This window comes from Elephantulus edwardii, unplaced genomic scaffold (genome assembly GCF_000299155.1).
Source record: "Elephantulus edwardii isolate Elephantulus edwardi_28Jun2011 unplaced genomic scaffold, EleEdw1.0 scaffold00077, whole genome shotgun sequence".
Lineage (NCBI taxonomy): Eukaryota > Metazoa > Chordata > Mammalia > Macroscelidea > Macroscelididae > Elephantulus > Elephantulus edwardii.
Window position 1 is genome coordinate 12,086,825 of NW_006399827.1, and position 17,794 is coordinate 12,104,618.

Below are 17,794 nucleotides of genomic sequence, written 5' to 3' on the forward strand. Positions count from 1 at the left end.
CTGGGGCGCTGACACCAGGCGCTCCTCGCGCTTCGCCACCGGGCGCAGCTGCCCGACCCGGCACATGGAGGGGCCGCCGCCTTCTGCGCCCCCCGGGGCTGGCGCCGCAAGGACAGCATAGCGGGTCGCAGCATGGAGCAGGTTAGGGGCGTGGGCGCACGTCTAAGGGGGGTGCAGAGGGGTAATGACGAGAGGAGGGTGGGCGAGCTGACAGGGAGGGGTCGGGCGCTGGAGCTGGGAAGGGGCCGGGCCCTGGGGGAGGGATGAGGTGGTGTGTGTACACACACACACACACACACACACACACACACACACACACGCCTGCGCCCTTGACACACAGAGCGGCAGGCACTGAGGGGCCCTGCCGGCTCCCAGCCCTCTGGTGGAGGAGGCTTTAAGAGCCCCTTCCCCACTAGGTGAGGTCTCAGTCCCTGCTCCCCGAGTCCAGGCCTGAGGGGGCTTTGGGCTCTGCAGAACTGGAGAGAGGAGGGAAGAGGCAGACCCCAGCACCCCTGATGGAACCTCAAGACACAACCATCCCCCTCGTCCCTGAACATCAAGGGGCTTCTCCCAGCCCGGCTCCCCCTCCTCTCCCAGTCACAGCAGCTGCAGCAGCTGCTGCCATTTCATAGCGGTGAAAAGATGGGGTGGGCTGGGCCAGTTCTCTACATCTTCCCCCAAATACAGAACTACAGCCCAGCCTGACCCCCAGTGGTCTGCAGGGACTCCTTCAGAGTTCTCTAATCGTGGCAGCTGGACATAGGCTGCAGGGGGGTGGAGGCCCCTCTAATCAGAGCTCCTCCAGACCTCCAGGAGCCCAGCAAATTCAGGACACCCAGCTCTAGCCCTTTAAGTGGGTGAAGGGACCTCTACTCTGACTTGTAGATCTTTGCTCTAACAGGCAGAAGCTTGACTTGAGGCTTATTGAGGGGGCTGCTCTTGGGGTCGCATGCCATCCCTTCCTAATCCCTACTTGGTAGAGAGGGCTTAGAGTGTTGAGTTGTTTTCAGTGTGTGTGTGTGTGTGACTTGGTGTGCTCCTTTTCCTACTAGGCTAACCAACACTCCTCACCTCTCCCTGCCTTGGGCTCCTCTGAGCTGTTCTGTCAAGGCAGTGGTCCTGGTTGGGGGGGAGGGTCGGGGCTGGGGCTCAGGGATCTAGGACTCCACCCAGCCTGAGCTCAGACCCCCTATCTTTGCCAGTGTGGAAAGAGGGTGGAAGGAGAAGGACAGAGGATGAGAAGTCAGAGGAAGGCAGAAGATGGGGTAACTCTAGGATCTAGGGGTTCAAAGAGAGTCTCTGGGAGATATGAGGTTCTCCAGGCATCAGAGAAGCACAGTTTCTCTGAGCTGCATGTGATTGAGGGGTGAAGTTGTGGATTGGGCTGATCTGCAGGCCTGGTTGGCATCTTGGCTGTTAATTTAAATGGTCAGTGGCAGCTCCCTGGAGGGCCGGGCTGGGCAGGGGGGAAGGGGCTCAATTTCATCATGCTCTGCTGTTGTTATTACTGATTATACTTGATTTAAAAAAAGTGGGAGGAGGCAGAGTTGGAGCCCACTTCTACTGTCTGTGTGTGACATTAGGTCGTAGTGGCCAATGGGACAGTGCATCCCATCTCTGTTTTCTAGGCTCTCATCTCTATGGGAGTAGATACCCAGGATTTATTTCCCTTAGAGCCTCTGAGAGAATTCAAACTACTGACCTTTTGGACTGGCAGCAGAGCTCTTTAGCTCTCACACCACCAGGGGTCCTTACTTCCTGTTCAACATCTTGTTAGGCTTGCAACGCAGTCTTGAGTTGCTCCTTAAAGAAGTTCACCTGCTCCACAGCTACTTGCATCAGTCTTCCAAACCTGTCTGGGGTCTGCCCCTTCCCGATGGCAGGACAGATGACAGGACAGGCCTCCTTCCCCCGAGGACAAAGCAGCACCTGGCTCCTCTGTGGTCCCTGGCATCTAGAAAATGAGCAACGAAAAGATAGAAGGAAGTCAGGATATCAGGCTTCTTCCTTCTCTCATCAAAGAGCCACTGGTGAGCCTGGACATCTGTCCTTGCTGACTGATGAGAGGTGGCTTTTCCTGATCCTTCCTAGATGTCCTCAGACGGGGGGCACAGCGGCCCAGTCTTCTCCCTGGATCAGCCCACTCTCAGAGGTGCCCAGGCTGATGTGGCTAATGCCCTGCTGGACGCAGGAGTGTCACCAGCCTTCTGGATTTGCCGGAAGCATAGTGTGCCACCTCTGAAATGAGAGCTTCTTTTCATCACACTTGGGAAAGTGCCTATTTTAAGTGTCCCATGTGCTGAACCCTCTGGTAAAGCAAAGAATCCTTTTATAGTGCAAGAACCGCCCTGATGTGTCGGTTTGGTATGTGTGGATTTTGGCATGTAGGGCTTCCTTAAAGGGGAGCATGCTTGGAATCTCATGGGGGCTGGAATTACCAAGTGGGCGGGGTGCCTAGACTGAGGGGCTAGCCCCACCCCCCCACTTAGTGTCCCACCCCTTTTTCTTCCCCCCCCCCAACTGGCAGCGCTGCATCGGGAGGCTGGCTCCCTGCCAGCCAGAGGAGCAGGGGAACAGCTGTCGGGGATTTCCAGAGCTTCCAGGGAGGTGGGAGCCACCTCCTCCTTCCCTTTTCTCCTTTTCTCTCCTCCCTTCCCTTACTTTCCCTTTCTTTTTCTCCTCTCTCCTTTCCCTCTTCTCTCCCCTCTGCCACACCATCCTCCTGCAAAGGTAAAATGGAGACACAGGAGAGTGAAACAAGCCCTCCTGTGTGGAATTGTGCAATGGCTGGGGAGCTTATGGCGGGAACAGAGCTACAGGATAGTGATCAAAAGAACATTATCAAGAAACCAGAGAATTTAGCATCCTGGAGCTGGAAAGAACCACTGGTTTAAACCTTCCCAAAAGAATCCTCTGTGTCAGAAAGAGCAAGAGGCTGGGGCTGTATCATTGGACTGGAGTTTGAATTGTGAATCCTAACCAGAAAACTCTAGACTTAGCTGGGCTTGTTTGTTATGTGCTGTCGAGTAGCCTGAGACTCATAGCGACCCTATGTATAACAGCCCTAAACCTGCTATATCTAATCTCACTGTCTCTTACATACCTACCCCAACTACTCCAGTCACTGAATCAATCCACCTCAAAGAGGGTCTTCCTTTCTTGCACTGTCCCTCCACCCTCCCAAGCATGATGTCCTTCTCCAAGGACTGGTCCCTCCTTGAAACATGTCCAAAGTATGTCAGATGAAGCTTCAGAATATTTGCCTCCAAGGAACCCCCTGGTTTAACCCTCTCCAGGGTGAACCTGTTCATTTTCTTAGCAGTCCATGGTATATTCAACACTCTTCTCCGACACCATAGCTCAAAAGCATCAATTCTCCTTCTATCCTCCCTAGTCATTGTCCAGCTCTCAGATGCATAGCAAGTGATTGCAAAGACCATGGCCTGTATCAGGCATACCTTAGTCTCCAGAGTGATACCATTGCTCTTTAGTACTTTGGAGAAGTCCCTAACAGCAGACTTTCCCATGGCAATGCGTCTTTTAATTTCTTGGCTGCTGGTGCCAACACTGTTGACTGTGGAGCCAAGCACACTAAAGCTGTTAACAATCTCAGTCTCTTCACCATCCGTCCTGATGCTGCCAATTGGCCCAATGGTGAGAATCTTTGTCTTCTTGATATTGAGCCTCAATCCATATTTTTTTTTTTTTTGAAGATGTATAAACTATTTATTAACAGATGAAGCCTACAGACTTATTTCTTCTTGGACACACCCACAGTACGGCCCCGCCGGCCAGTGGTCTTGGTGTGCTGGCCTCGAACTCGAAGGCCCCAAAAGTGGCGTAGCCCTCTGTGGGCACGGATCTTCTTCAGTCGCTCCAGGTCTTCACGGAGCTTGTTGTCCAGACCATTGGCCAAAACCTGACTGTATTTCCCATCCTTCACATCTTTTTGTCGGTTCAAGAACCAGTCTGGAATCTTGTACTGGCGTGGATTCTGCATAATGGTGATCACACGCTCCACCTCCTCTTCAGTAAGCTCTCCTGCCCTCTTGGTGAGGTCAATGTCTGCTTTCCTCAACACCACATGAGCATATCTTCGCCCTACACCCTTAATGGCAGTGATGGCAAAGGCTATTTTCCGCCGCCCATCGATGTTAGTGTTGAGTACTCGCAAAATGTGCTGGAACTTCTCTGGGATCACTAGAGACATGGCGGCGGCAGAAACGGCGGCGTGTAGGCCTCCGGTGGAAGAGATGAGCCTCAATCCATATTGAAGGCTGCAGTCCTTGACCCTCTGCAGCAAGCACTTCAGGTCCTCCTCAGTTTCAGCAAGCAGGGTTGTGTCATCTGCATGATGCAGATTGTTGATGAATCTTCTAATACCACTATCATTCAGATATATGCACCAACAACCAGAGCCAAAGAATAGGAAATAAAAGATTTCTAACAACTTTTACAGTCAGAGATCTATCAAACATGCAATCAAGATACATTAATAATAATGGGTGACTAGAATGCAAAAGTTGGGAACAGAGAAAAAGAATCAGTGGTTGGAAAACATGGACTTGGTGGCAGAAATGAAGCTGGAGATAGAATGATTGAATTTTGCACAATCAGTGACTTATTCACTGCAAATATGTTTTATAAGAAACATGGGGGGAGGGTTGGGAGGGGATAAAAGTGCACAATGAGTGAATGGAAACCCAAAGTCTCTGTAAATTTTCATTGAAACTAATAATAAATTTAAAAAAAAGAAACATAAACACAGGTTATACACATGGATTTCACCTGATAGTATGCATAGGAAGAAGATTGAATACATCTATGGAAAGAACCACTGAAAAAGCTCACTATCAACTTTGAAAACTAGGCCAGGTGCTGATTGTGGAACAGACCACCAACTACTCATATGCAAGTTCAAGCTGAAGCTAAGTAAATTAAACCAAATCCATGAGAACCAAAATATGACCTTGAGTATATCCCACCTAAATTTCAGAACCATCTCAGGAACAGGTTTGAGGCCTTGAACACCAATGAATGAAGGAAGACCAGATGAATTGTGGAAGGATATCAAGACTATCATCCAGGAAGAGTGCAAAAGGTCATTACAAAGACAGAGGAAGAAGAAAAGAACAAAATGGATGTCAGAAGAGACTCTGAATATTGCACTAGAGCAGAGAGAAGCCAAAGCAGAGGGAAGAATTCAAGATATTAAAGAGCTGAACAGAAGATTTCAAAAGGCAGCACGGGAAGACAGTATTACCATGAAATGTGCAAGGAGCTGGAGTCAGAAAATCAAAAGGGCTGAACTCATTCAGCATTTCTTAAGTTCAAGGAATTGAAGAACAAATTCAAACCTCAAGTTGCTATAGATAAGAATGTGTTGGGCAGAATATGAAATGATTCAGGAAGTATTAAAAGAAGATGTAAAGAGTATACTGAGTCACTGTTCTGAAAGGAATTGACAGACACAGAAGAATTTCATGAAACAACATATGAGCAAGAGCCTATGGTGATGAAAGATGAAGTTCAAGCTGCCTTGAAGGAATTGGCAAAAAATAAGGCCCCACGATTGATGATATACCGATTGACGTGTTTCGACTAACAGATGCTGCCTTAGATGTGCTCACCAAGTTGTGTCAAGAAATCTGGAGGACAGCCACTTGGCCAACTGACTGGAGGAGATCTATATTTGTTCCCATTCCAAAGAAAGGTGACCCAACAGAGTGTGGAAATTATCGAACAATATCATTGATATCACATGCAAGCAAGATTCTGTTGAAGATTATCCAAAAACAACTGAAACAGAAAGCACATCAACAGAGAATTGCCAGACTGGGTTTAGAAGGGGTCGTGGTACAAGGGATAGTTAAGGAGCTAATGTTAGATGGATCCTGGCTGAAAGCAGGGAGTACCAGAGGAATGCCTGTGTTTCATTGATTATGCAAAGGCGTATGACTGTGTGGATCACAAAAAAACTGTGGCTGACTCTGAGAAGAATGGGAATTCCAGAACACTTGATCATGCTAATGCGAAACCTATACTTGGAACAGTAGGCAGTCAGAAAAAAAGAGCAAGGAAACACTGCATGGTTCAAAATTGGGAAGGGTGTGTGCCAGGGATATGTCCTATCTCCATACCTTTTCAACCTATACACAGAGCAGACTATCCGGGAGGCTGAGCTGTATGAGGAGAAGTGTGGCATCAGGGCTTGTTTACTCATTTATAAAACAAATCAAGTCAATAGTCACAGAGTCAACTCCTACATGGTGACCCTATCTCTGTCAAGGGTAGCACTTTGCTCTGTAAGATATTAATACTGTAAGATATTAATGGCTATGAATTTTAGGAAGCACATTGCTTGGTTTTTATTCTGAGGTTCTTCAGGGTGAGTTTAAACCACCAACATTTTGGTTAACAGTCAAAGATTTAACCATGTGTGGCACCCAAGGACTCCCTTACTCATTTTTTTATATAACCATTGGGTCAGTTCTGACTCAGTAATCCTGTGGAACAAAGTAGAACCGCCCCATGAAGTTTCCAAGACTGCAAAGCAGCTGGTAGATTGGAACCATTTATGTTTTTGTTAGCTGCTGAATTCTTCAGCCATTGTGCTACCAGGGCCCCTTCCTCATTTATATGTTGTTGTGTACAGTTGAGTCAGAACTGACTTATAGCTGATCCTCCCATAGTGGGTTTTAAGGGGCTATAATGGCATAGGAGAGATTGCCCATCTTTCTCGTATGGAGAAAGGTGGTAGGTTGGAACCGTGTGCCTTTGAGTTGACAGCGCAGCTCCCCGGTACCTTCCTTAAAGTATTGTTTTTAGGGATGAAAGCAAAGAACTTGATATATAGTAGGCACTCAACAGAATTTAGTTCCTGTCTTCTCTATTTTTTGCTGGAATGCTCTTGCACAGGCGTACACACACACACACTACCAGATCATCAATGGTTCAGTGTCTCGTATTTAAAAGTCCTCAGGTTGGGACTCCAACCCAAGGCCTCTTCCTTCTCCTCTAACATGACATAGGCTTCTCAAACAGAGGGTTGAAAGAAGCAGCTTGGTTCCCCTAAGGGTCAGCCAGTTCCAAGGAGCAAGAGCAATGTCTTTTCCACTCATGTACCACCCTGACACCAAGGCTCTGCTGGGTGTGACCTGCTTGACCTAGTCCATCCTTTCATTTTCACCTCAAGCTTGCTGCCCAAAAGTCACTGAGTTGAGGGACCAGCTGTTTTTCAGGTTGTCAATGCTCTTCAGTCCCAACCTGCCCATGGGTGTTTATTCTCTCTCCCTTAGGACTGTTCAGGTGGGGTTCTTCTTACCCAGAATCCCTCAGGGACACGGCAACAGGGATAAGTGAGGAGACAGGCATCATCTTGAGTGGATGCCGCACCCACACATTATACTCATTCTGGTCTAGCTCTTTGGGGATCCTGGGATTTTTACCAATGCCTATACCTCGCCTTCTTCCAAGTTTTCAGACCTCAGGTCCTCTTTCCCTATTCCTTACCAGTTGAGGACCTTCAATATTTAGGCCAAACATCACCTCCCAAAGCCCTTACTTCTCCCCTTGTTTCTAAAGACTTCCTCTTTTGTTTTTCTCAATGCTCTGTGTGTGCCATTACAGGCATTCCAGTCATCCTTGGCTGTGTCTGGCCATCATTCTCCTTGGAACATAAGCTCTTTGAGGGCATGTGCCTGATCATAGGGAGCTCTGGTGGCCTGGTGGTAAGAAGGTGCACTTCAATCCTGGAGGCTTGGGGTTTGAATCAACAAGTTGCTCTGTGGGAGAAGATGGGCAATCTCCTCCTGTGTGATTTACTACCTCTAAAAAAAACCTGCTGAAGGCTCAGTTATGACTCATTTCCAACTCGATGGCACACTACAAGCACTATCTTATCATTGACCTGTCCCTGTTCCTTCATAAACCAACATTAGGGGACACTCAATAAACGTCAATTGCTTTGGATGAACTGGGCCTTCACCAGCTTTGGAGATGAAAAATTGGGGTGGAGGTTGTGTCGTCTTTGGGGGACAAGCTGATGAACCTGAGGGTAAAAAGAACAGCTCTTCACCTTAGTTCTCCCCCCTGGTTCTGCTCTGCTGTTCTTCTCCACCAGAGGGTGATCTTTCCCCTTTGGTAGAAGGTCTTGCAGTACTTGATCTCTAACCCACCTTCCACAGAATATTGTAAACCATTCTCCGCTCACAGAGAACTTTGAATTATCTAATGCGGGCCCCAAGTAGGAAGCAGACAGAAGAGACCTTCTTTGTTTTCATCTTCAAAGTGTGAAACTGCAGTGCAGAGAATGTACTTTTTCCTCAAGGTCATATACCTACCAAACGGGCAGAAGGGGAACTTGAAAGCAGGTCTTTAGACTCTTGGTTCAGTGATGACACCATGTGACCTTTTTTCAGTCTCTTGGACAGACTTGATCCTGACTCTGGACTGCTTTGCCTTTCAGGGAAGAGGACTCCTTTTCTGGCCACCCTCAGACTCTCGATTCTTTACCTTCCATGTGTCACCCCCTCTCCATCTTCCCTCAGCCTTTCTCTTTCTTGGCTCCTGCCTTTCACCCATAAAGCATACTCAGGTCCCCTTACATAATGGAAACCTACCTTGTCCACTAGTCACTTATCCCATCCAGCTGTCCTTTCGTGCACTGTCGTGGGCCTGTCTTGCCCTCCTCACATCCTGTTCCTCTTGCCTATCACAGTCTGGCCTCTGCCACCTCTGATAACTTGGAAAATTGTCTCTCTGTTCAACACAGAAGAAAACATAGATTTTCTTTTACCATCTTGCTCACTTCCTTTCAGATGTCCTTGTTGAATCTTCCTTTGGGAAGCCCAATGTCTCATCTCCCCTCCTCTGTACTGAATCTACACCATGCTCCTGGTCTCAGTGGAGAGAAACCAAAGCCAAGTTTCTAGCCCAGGTCTCTCTTCTGAGACATCCTGTAGGGCATAAATTGCCAGTTAACTGTTCCATTGGTTGCATAGCACATGAGGTTAACAAGTAGACTCGAGCCCAAATGCCTGGGTTTAAATCCTATGTGACCTTAGATTTTACGTTACCTTACTTGATCTCTCTTGACCTCAATTTCTTTATGTGTAAAATGGAGATTGTAATATAATCGCTTTTATAGGGACTCTTTTTTTTAAAAAAAAATTATTATTATTTTTAATGAAAATTTACAGAGATTTTGGATTCCATTCATTCATTGTTGCACTTTTCTCCCTGCCCAGCCCTCCCTTCCAGTTCATTCTTCTCTTTGAAAAGTAAAGAAACGTTCTTTCACTGTTATTCTTTCACTTCCACCCAAGTCCACTCCACTATGCAGCCTTCGTTCTGGCCTCCTGTCATGACAATAATACCTAATCACATATCCCTTTTAAATAGTTCTCTCTCTCTCATCTGTTTAAATGCGGTATGCATAATTTATCCTGTCTTTCTCAGTCTCCCCCAACCCCGATGTCAGTCCCGTTTTACAACAGTAGCACTATGCAGTATTTGTCCTTTTGTGACTGAGATATTTCACTCAGCATTATGTCCTCCAGGGTCACCCATTTTGTATAATATTTCATTAATTCCTTGTTTTTCAATGCAGTGTAATATTCCATTGTGTGACTATACCACAGCTTCTCTATCCATTCGTTTGTTGATAGGCACTTAGGTTGTTTCTAACTCTTTGCTATTGTGAACAAAGCCGTGATAAACATGGGTATGCATATATCTGCTTGGGTGGCAGTGATGGTTTCTTCTGTGTATATTTCAAGTAGTGGAATTGCTGGGTCAAATGGTATCTCTATTTGCAACTTTTTGAAAAAGTGCCATACTGCCTTCCATAGTGGCTGCACCATTTTACACTGCCACCAACAGTGAATAAGGGTTCCAGTTTCTCCACAACCTCGCCAGCATTTGTTGTTTGCTGCTCTGTTAAATTTTGCTCTTTTTATTGGGGTGAGATGATATCTCATAGTTGTTTTGATTTGCATCTCTCTTAGAGCTAGGGATTTTGAGCATTTCTTCATGTATTTGTTTGCCATCTGAATGTCTTCTTTGGCGAAGTGTATAGAGCTTTTATAAAGCTTTGCGTGGAAGCTCTGGTAAGGAGCTGCGCTGCCAACCCAAAGGCACATGGTTTGAATCCACTAGCTGCTCTGTGGGAGAAAGATGGGCAGTCGCTTCCTGTGTGGTACACAGCCTTTGAAAACTCCTAGGGTCACCTAGGAGTTGGTTCTGCTCAACCACACACAACAATATTAAGGCTTGAACCCTGGTGGCACAGTGGATGAATTGTTGGACTGCTAACTGAAAAACTGGAATTCTGCCACTCCACAGGAAAAAAAGGAAACAATACATTCTCATAAGGATTAATAGCTTTAGAAACTCTGTGTTTTGACTGTTCCCCATAAGGCCACTCTGAGTGTGAATCTACTCTGCAACAGTGGGTTTGGTCAATGGGTTTAGAAAGGAGCCCTGGTGACATAGAGAATTATGTGTGGGTCTGCTGACTGAAAGGCTGGCAGTTCAAATCCAGAAAGGGAGAAAGATGACATAGTCTGCTTCCATTAAGATGTACAGCCTCAGGAATTCAATAGAGGTCTCTAGAAGTTGGAGTTCACTTGATGACAGTGAGATTAAGGCTTATTTATGATGATTCATATAATGGATTTAGCACAGTGTCCAGCTTGTCCTAGACAACTCTCCTACCCAAGACTCTCAGCCAGAAACCATGGGTTGTTCTGGAGGCCTTCAAGGTTGCCCCTGCCCAGGCGCAGTATCCCTGTCCTCACTCTGACCCCCACCCTCTTTCTGCACATTGTGCCTGAGGGCCATGCTCTGTTTCTGCTGGAGCTCCCTGCACCAAGCCAGGCCCTGCACCTGCCTCAGGCCAGGCCACCCCTTGCCAACTGTGTTTACTGCCTCGCCTCTTCACACTTCCTGACCACCTGCTCTCCACTCCAACCTTAGAGTCTGCTCTTTGTTGCCTCCCTGCCTTTGTCCATGATGATCCTTCCCTTGTAGTGTCTCCCATTCTCTATCCTACCTATGCTCCATTCTTGAAGGCCCAACAAGCTCAGAGCCATCTCCTGATGGAAGCCCTCCATCAACTGTTCATTTTCTGGGATCTCATTAGAGTCTTGGTTTGGTAAGACTAGCTTCCCATAAGGGAAGGAGCTGGGCCTTATCTCTCTATCCCAACTACTCTCTTTCCAGAACCTTTATCCTCCTTCCTACAAATATTATTGGGAGTCCCAATAAGCATCTGTGGATGAGGAAGGGTGATTAGGTGGGGACATATTTACAAAGTAGAGGAGTCCCTGCTGAGGAGAGAGTGTCTAAAAAGGAAAAAAGGGGCCATGGGGCACAGGACCAGGACCATCTTTCTGAAAGCCAGAGAGAGTAAGAATAACACACCCTCTTACCGCCCCAGAACAAAAAGCAGATCAGGAACCTGTAGCCCAGCTTTACATCTGTGAAGCCCCAACAACGCAGCCAGAGTTTTTTTTTAATCCCAAGAGGTTCTTTTCTTTGTTACCACCTCACAGATTCACAGTTATGGTACCAGCTATGAGGTTTATTAGGGAAGGAAGTTGGAGAATGAGGTAGGCAAAGAATATCACCCAAAATAAGTCCAGGCTTTAACTCAACAGTTCTAAGGCACAACTCCTCAGTTAGTCTAGGCTCTGATTTCTATTCAGCAAGCAGCTTTTCCTTCCATCATCAAAGGCAAGAACAGCAAAATCCAGCTGCGGCTAGTACAAATACAAGAAGCCTCAAGTCACACTATGTCCCAGTTTCTCCACAGCAGCAACCAGTCTCTCCACCACCAGGGTCTCTCTCTCACCAGGGTGTTGTTGCAACAAGCTTTCCTTGGTCATCTCAATTTTAAGTCTTGCTTCTCAGGGTGGGAAGCACTCCTTCCTTTATCTTAGTCCCACAGCTGATAGTGATTTGCAAGAACACATACCTGCAGTTAAGGTGGCTGGAGATCAGAGGCTAAATGGCTAAAAAAAAAGTAACTTTTAGATTAACACCAAAGAGAGAGAGAAAGAGAGAGAGAGAGAGAAACTCCCCTTAGCCCATCTAGGGCTCTACTTCTTGAAACCCCAGAGTGTGTTCCAGGGATAGAGGACGTTAGGGGGTGGAAGAAAGCAGAGATGCAGAAGAGAGCCAGGATGGAGGGGAAGAAGAGCTGAAGGTGATGGAGTGGGAAGGGCAGGGGAAGATGAGGGTGCATGTGGAGGTGCAGGAAGAGGTAGGGAAGGGCAGCAGGGTGGGGGAAGAACCACTTTCTGGGAAGTGGGAGAGGGTGGGGGAGGCATGCAGTGCATTGTAAGGGAAGAATTCAGGCTGTCTGCCGGAAGGAGTGTGAGCTCATTTCCTCTCACTGCCTCCTGCAGGGTCTGAGGGCACAGGCCCTGGAAAAAGTGAGCCAGGGGCACCCCTGCAGCCACACCCTTCGCCCCAACTCTGCTTCAACCTAGGTATCAGATGACACCCCCACCCCCTCCCTGCCTTACATAAGACATCTCATTTCTGGGCCCAGAGTGGCAGCAAGCTTTGGACCACTGTAGCTACCTGGCAGAAAGAGACAAGAACACAGACTTGGTTGAAGATTAATCGAGAAAAGCCAGGCAGTATGACACATTACAGTTAGATAGCAGGAAGGACTTCCCAGAAGTGAGGGATAATTCTGGTTACACATAACCTAGGTGGCGAGGGATGGTGAAACAAAAGGGATCATGAACTGCCTGCCTCCTTCCTGATTTATAAAAGAGAATCCCTTTCTAATCTACTTCCAGGGGAGTTAAAAATAAATAAGACAAATAGGTGAGCTCTGGTGCCCTATTGGCAAGAAGCTGCACTGCAAGCCCAGAGGCACGTGGTTCAAATCCACCAGATGCTCTGCTGAAGGAGGGACAATCTTCTCCTGTACCAATCAGATCCAATTTGATGGTACACACACATACACAAAATAATTTTAAAAAAAAAGACAAATAGAAGATTTAAAAATCAAATTAGTATGTACTTTTTCAGGCTGAGAGTCCTACAGGATTAGAGATGGTGTCTGGGTGATCTTCATGGGGGATGGTGTTGGGGACTTGAAGTTGATCAGCTCTCAGTATTTGGGGGTGGTGGTAAAACACGTTTTGTGAGGCTTCTTGCTCCAGGTTTTATGGTCCTGGCAGATAGAATCAATGTTGCCATTTTTCTGAGTCTCTTCTCCAACTTTTATTTCTATAATCATACTTCAAAGGTATTGTGGGTTTGGTTCCCAACCATGTAATAAAGCTAATATTGCAATAAAGAAATCACATGAATAGTTTCTAGTATTCCAGAGCAAATTAAAGTTAGGTTTATACTATATTATTGTCTAGGAGCTCTGGTGGTCTAGTGTGTACCTTGTTGCACTGCTAACTTAAATTCTGGGGTTCTAATCTACCAGCTGCTCCATGGGAGAAAGGTTAGTGGTTTCTTTCTTTCAAGATTTCCAGTCTCAGGAGACTGGATGGAGGGTCACTGTAAGTTAGACTTGACTCAGTAGCAGAGTTTGGATTTTTATACTGTAGTCCCTTAAGCGTGCAAAAGCCTGTATCTTGAAAACAATGTATATGCCTTCGTTTAAAATCTTTTGTTGGTAAAAAGTATTAGCCATCATCAGGGGGCTCTGGTGGCTTAATGGCAAGAAGCTGTGCTACAATCCCAGAGGTACATGATTTGAATCCACCAGATGATTTGCTGGAGGAGGAGGGGCAATCTCCTCCTGTACCAGTCAGATATGATTTGACAGAACACATAAAAAAAAAGTATTAGCCATCATCTGAGGCTTCAGCAAGTTTAATCTTTTGCTGGTAGGTCTTGCCTCTGTGTTGATGACTGATGACTGATTAAGGTGGTACTTGTGGAAGGTAAGGGTGGCTGTGGCAATTTCCTACAATAAGGCAAAAAATCCGATTGATTAGGTTGGTTCTTCCTTTCACTTGAAAACTTACAGGCATTATATACTTATCAATTGGCCTAATCGCAACATTACCCAGTGTCATGGAATAGGGGAATCTGAAGAGAGAAAGAGACAAGGAAATGGCTGTTTGGTGGAACAATCAGTGCATACACAACATTTATCAATTAAGTTTACCATCTTCTACACACTTGTGGTGCCTCAAAATGACTACCCTATCTTGATGTTGAGATATAACCAATATTGAAGACTGCAGTCTTTGAATGTCTGCAGTAAGTGCTTCAGGTCTTCACTTTGAGCAAGGAGGGTTGTGTCATCAGCTTAATGCAGATTGTTGGTGAATCTTCTTCCAAACCTGTTGCCACATTCTTTCTCATATATCCAGTTTCTTGAATGATTTACTCAGCATACAGATTAAATATGAAGAAAAGATACAACCGTGATACATACATTTCCTGAGATCTATATTCCCATTCCAAAAAAAAAGGTGATCTGAGAGAGTGTGGAAATTATAGAACAATATCACTATCACACATAAACAAAATCCTGCTGAAGATGAATTATCCAAAACTGACTGGAACAGTACATAAACAGAGAACTACCAGAAATACAAGCTGGGTTTAGAAGAGGTCATGGCACTAGGGATATCATAGTCAATGTCATATGGATGTTGACTGAAAGCAGAGAGCACCAGAGGAATGTCTATCCATGTATCATTGACTATGCAAAGGCATTTGATTGTGTGGATTACAACAAATTATGACTAATGCTGGGAAGAATTGGAATCCCAGAACATTTAATTGTGTTTATGTGAAATCTGTACTTGGACTAGGAAACAGGGCTCAGAACAGAGCAAGGAATCACTGCAGGGTTCAAAATCAAGAAAGGAGTGTATCAGGAATATGTCCTGTCTCCATACCTTTTCAATCTATATGTGGAACAGATCATTTAAGAGCTGGACTTTATGAGGAAGAGTGTGGCATGATAATTAGAGGAAGACTCATCAACAACCTGCGTTATGCTGACACAACCTTGCTTTCTGAAACTGAGGAGTATCTGAAACATTTGCTGCAGAGGGTCTGCAATATGGATTGAAGCTCAACATAAAAAAACCTGAAAATTCTAACCCCTGGGTCAATTGGCCGCATTATGATAGATGGAGAAGAGATTGAGATTGTTTACAATTTCAGCTTTCTTGGTTTCACAATCAACACTCTTGGCACCAGCAGTCAGGAAATCAAAAGACAAATTGCATTGGGAAAACATGTTGTCAGAGACTTCTCCAGAGTGCTGAAGAACAACGTCAGACTAGAGACTAAGGCGCGCCTGATTCAGACCATGTTCTTGGCAGTTTTTTGCTGTGCACCAGGGAGCTGCACAGTGACTAAGGATGCTAGAAAAATCAATGCTTTTGAGTTGTGGGGCTGAAGGAGAGTCTTGAACCATAGCATGGACCACCAAGAAAACAAATAGGTCTGTCTTGGAGAGGATGAGACCAAGTTTCTCCTTGGAGTCTAGGATTTTGAGGTTCCATCTCACATGTTTTGGGCCTTTTTCCACGAGAGACCAGTCCTTGGAGAAGACCATCATGCTTGCAAGGGTGGGGGGACAGGGCAGGAGAGAAAGACCCTGGATGAGGTGGATTGACACAGTAACTGGGGTAATGGGATAGGTGTGTTGGAGACAGTGAGATTGGTTCAGGACAGGGCAGCGTTCAGAGCTATTGTGCATTGGGTCTCTATGAGTCATAGTTGACTTGAGAGCACATTACAACAGCTACAACAAGTATTCCCTTGTTTTGTTCTGACAGTTGCTTCTCGGTCTATGGAGAGGTTTCGCATGAGCACAATTAAGTGTTCTGGGATTCTCATTCTTATCAATTGAAGCCGTAATTTGTTATAATCCACACAAATAACTTTACATAATCAATAAAGAATTGATGTCTTTGAATTGTGGTGTTGGTGAAGAATATGGAATATCCTATGGATTGACAAAAGAACAAACAATCTATCTTAAAGGAAGTTCAACCAGAGTGCTCCTTAGAGACAAGGATGGTGAAATTTTTTCTCACTTACTTTGAGCATATTTTCAGTTGTTGTTTTGTTGTTGTGTACCATCAAGTCACTTGTGACTCATAGCGACCCTGTGTACAACAGTCCTAAACCCTGCTCCATCCCTTGCCAGTCTCACCTACTCAACTCACCTAGTCCCATTACCCCAGTGATGGAATCAATCCATCTCATCGAGGGTCTTCCTCTCCTGTGCTATCCCTCCAGGCTCCCAAGCATGACTTCCCTCTCCAAGGACTGGTTCCACCTTGCAACATGTCCAAAATATGTTAGACGAAGCTTCAGAATCCTTGCCTGAAAAGAGCAGCCCAGCTTCACCCTCTCCAGGACAAACTTGTTTGTTCTCCTAGCAGTCCGTGGTACATTCAGCACTCTTCTCCAGCACCAAAGCTCAAAGGCATCAACTCTCTATCATCCCAAGTCATTGCCCAATTCTCTGAAGCATAGCAAGTAATGGCAAAGACCATGGCCTGTATCAGGAGCACCTTAGTCTCCAGACTGACAATGTTGCTCCTCAGTACCTTGGAGAGGTCTCTGACGGCAGACTTTCCTAATGTAATTCTTCTTTTAATTTCCTGGCTGCTGGTACCAAGAGTGTTGATTGTAGAGCCAAGCAAACGAAAGCTATCAACAATCTCAATCTCTTTTCCATCTATCATGGTGCTGCCAATTGGCCCAGTGGTGAGAATCTTTGTTTTCTTGATGTTGAGCTTCAATCCATTTGAAGGCTGCAGTTCGTGACCTTTTGCAGCAAGTGCTTCAAGTCCTCCTCAGTTTCAGCAAGCAGGGTTGTATCATCTGCATAATGCAGATTGTTGATAAATCTACCTCCAATCAATCCCAATGCCACACTTCTCACAGAGCCCAGCCTCCTGGAGAATCTGTTCTGCATATGGATTGAAAAGATATGGAGATATATATTCGCAGTAAGAACCAAAATTCTTGGAGAGAGACATTATGCTGGGAAAGGTGGAGCAGCAGAGAGAAAGAGTAAGACCTGTAACAAGGGATTGGCACAGTGACCACACAGTGGGCTTGAGAATGGCAGGGATTGTGAGGATAGTGCACGACAGGGCAAGGTTCAGATCTGTTGTTCATGGCCTGCTATGGGTCATAGCAACAATAACAATAAACACCAAAAAAAAAAAAACCCACCCACACCAAAATCCACTGGAATAGAGTCTACTCTAACTTACAGAGACCCATCAGTGGGTTTCCAAGGCTGTATATCTTAATGGGAGCAGATTGCTCATCTTTTTCCTACAAAGTGTGACTCCTCCAAGCCTGTTGTTAGCAACCCAGCACATAATGCCATCAAAGCGCCCCCTCAAGGAATACCGTGCAGCTCATTGCATTTGAGTTGTGTGAAATGGACTTATAGATGACACTTCAGTGGGTTTTCAGAAGCAGTAAATTTTGTGAGAGGTTACTGTCCATCTTTATCCCTTCAAGCAGCTGGTAAATTCAAACCACAGGCCTCTGGCCTGGCAGTGCAGCTCCTTACCCACTAGGCCACTTGAGCGCCCTTGCTTAAGGAGTGCAGGAACCCTGTATATCCTGCTTCTTTATTGAGGAAGAACTAAAAGCAGGCAATAGTAAGGATGGGGATTAGAGAAACAGGGAGGACTTCCTAGTAGCTGTGAAGGACCGAGGGACTCCATAGAGGAGGTTTCTGCTTGGAAGAAGGGAAATGGGCTCCTTTTGCTCTCTGGGCTCACCTTAGAGTGCAGCTCGGAAGGATGGCTGTGAAAAACTT

At 45.9% G+C, this 17,794-nt stretch overlaps 1 pseudogene; it reads right to left on the reverse strand.

The window, feature by feature from the left end:
- Positions 1-3,751: 3,751 nt before the first annotated feature.
- On the reverse strand, positions 3,752-4,210 carry LOC102855774 (annotated as a pseudogene).
- Positions 4,211-17,794: the final 13,584 nt, after the last annotated feature.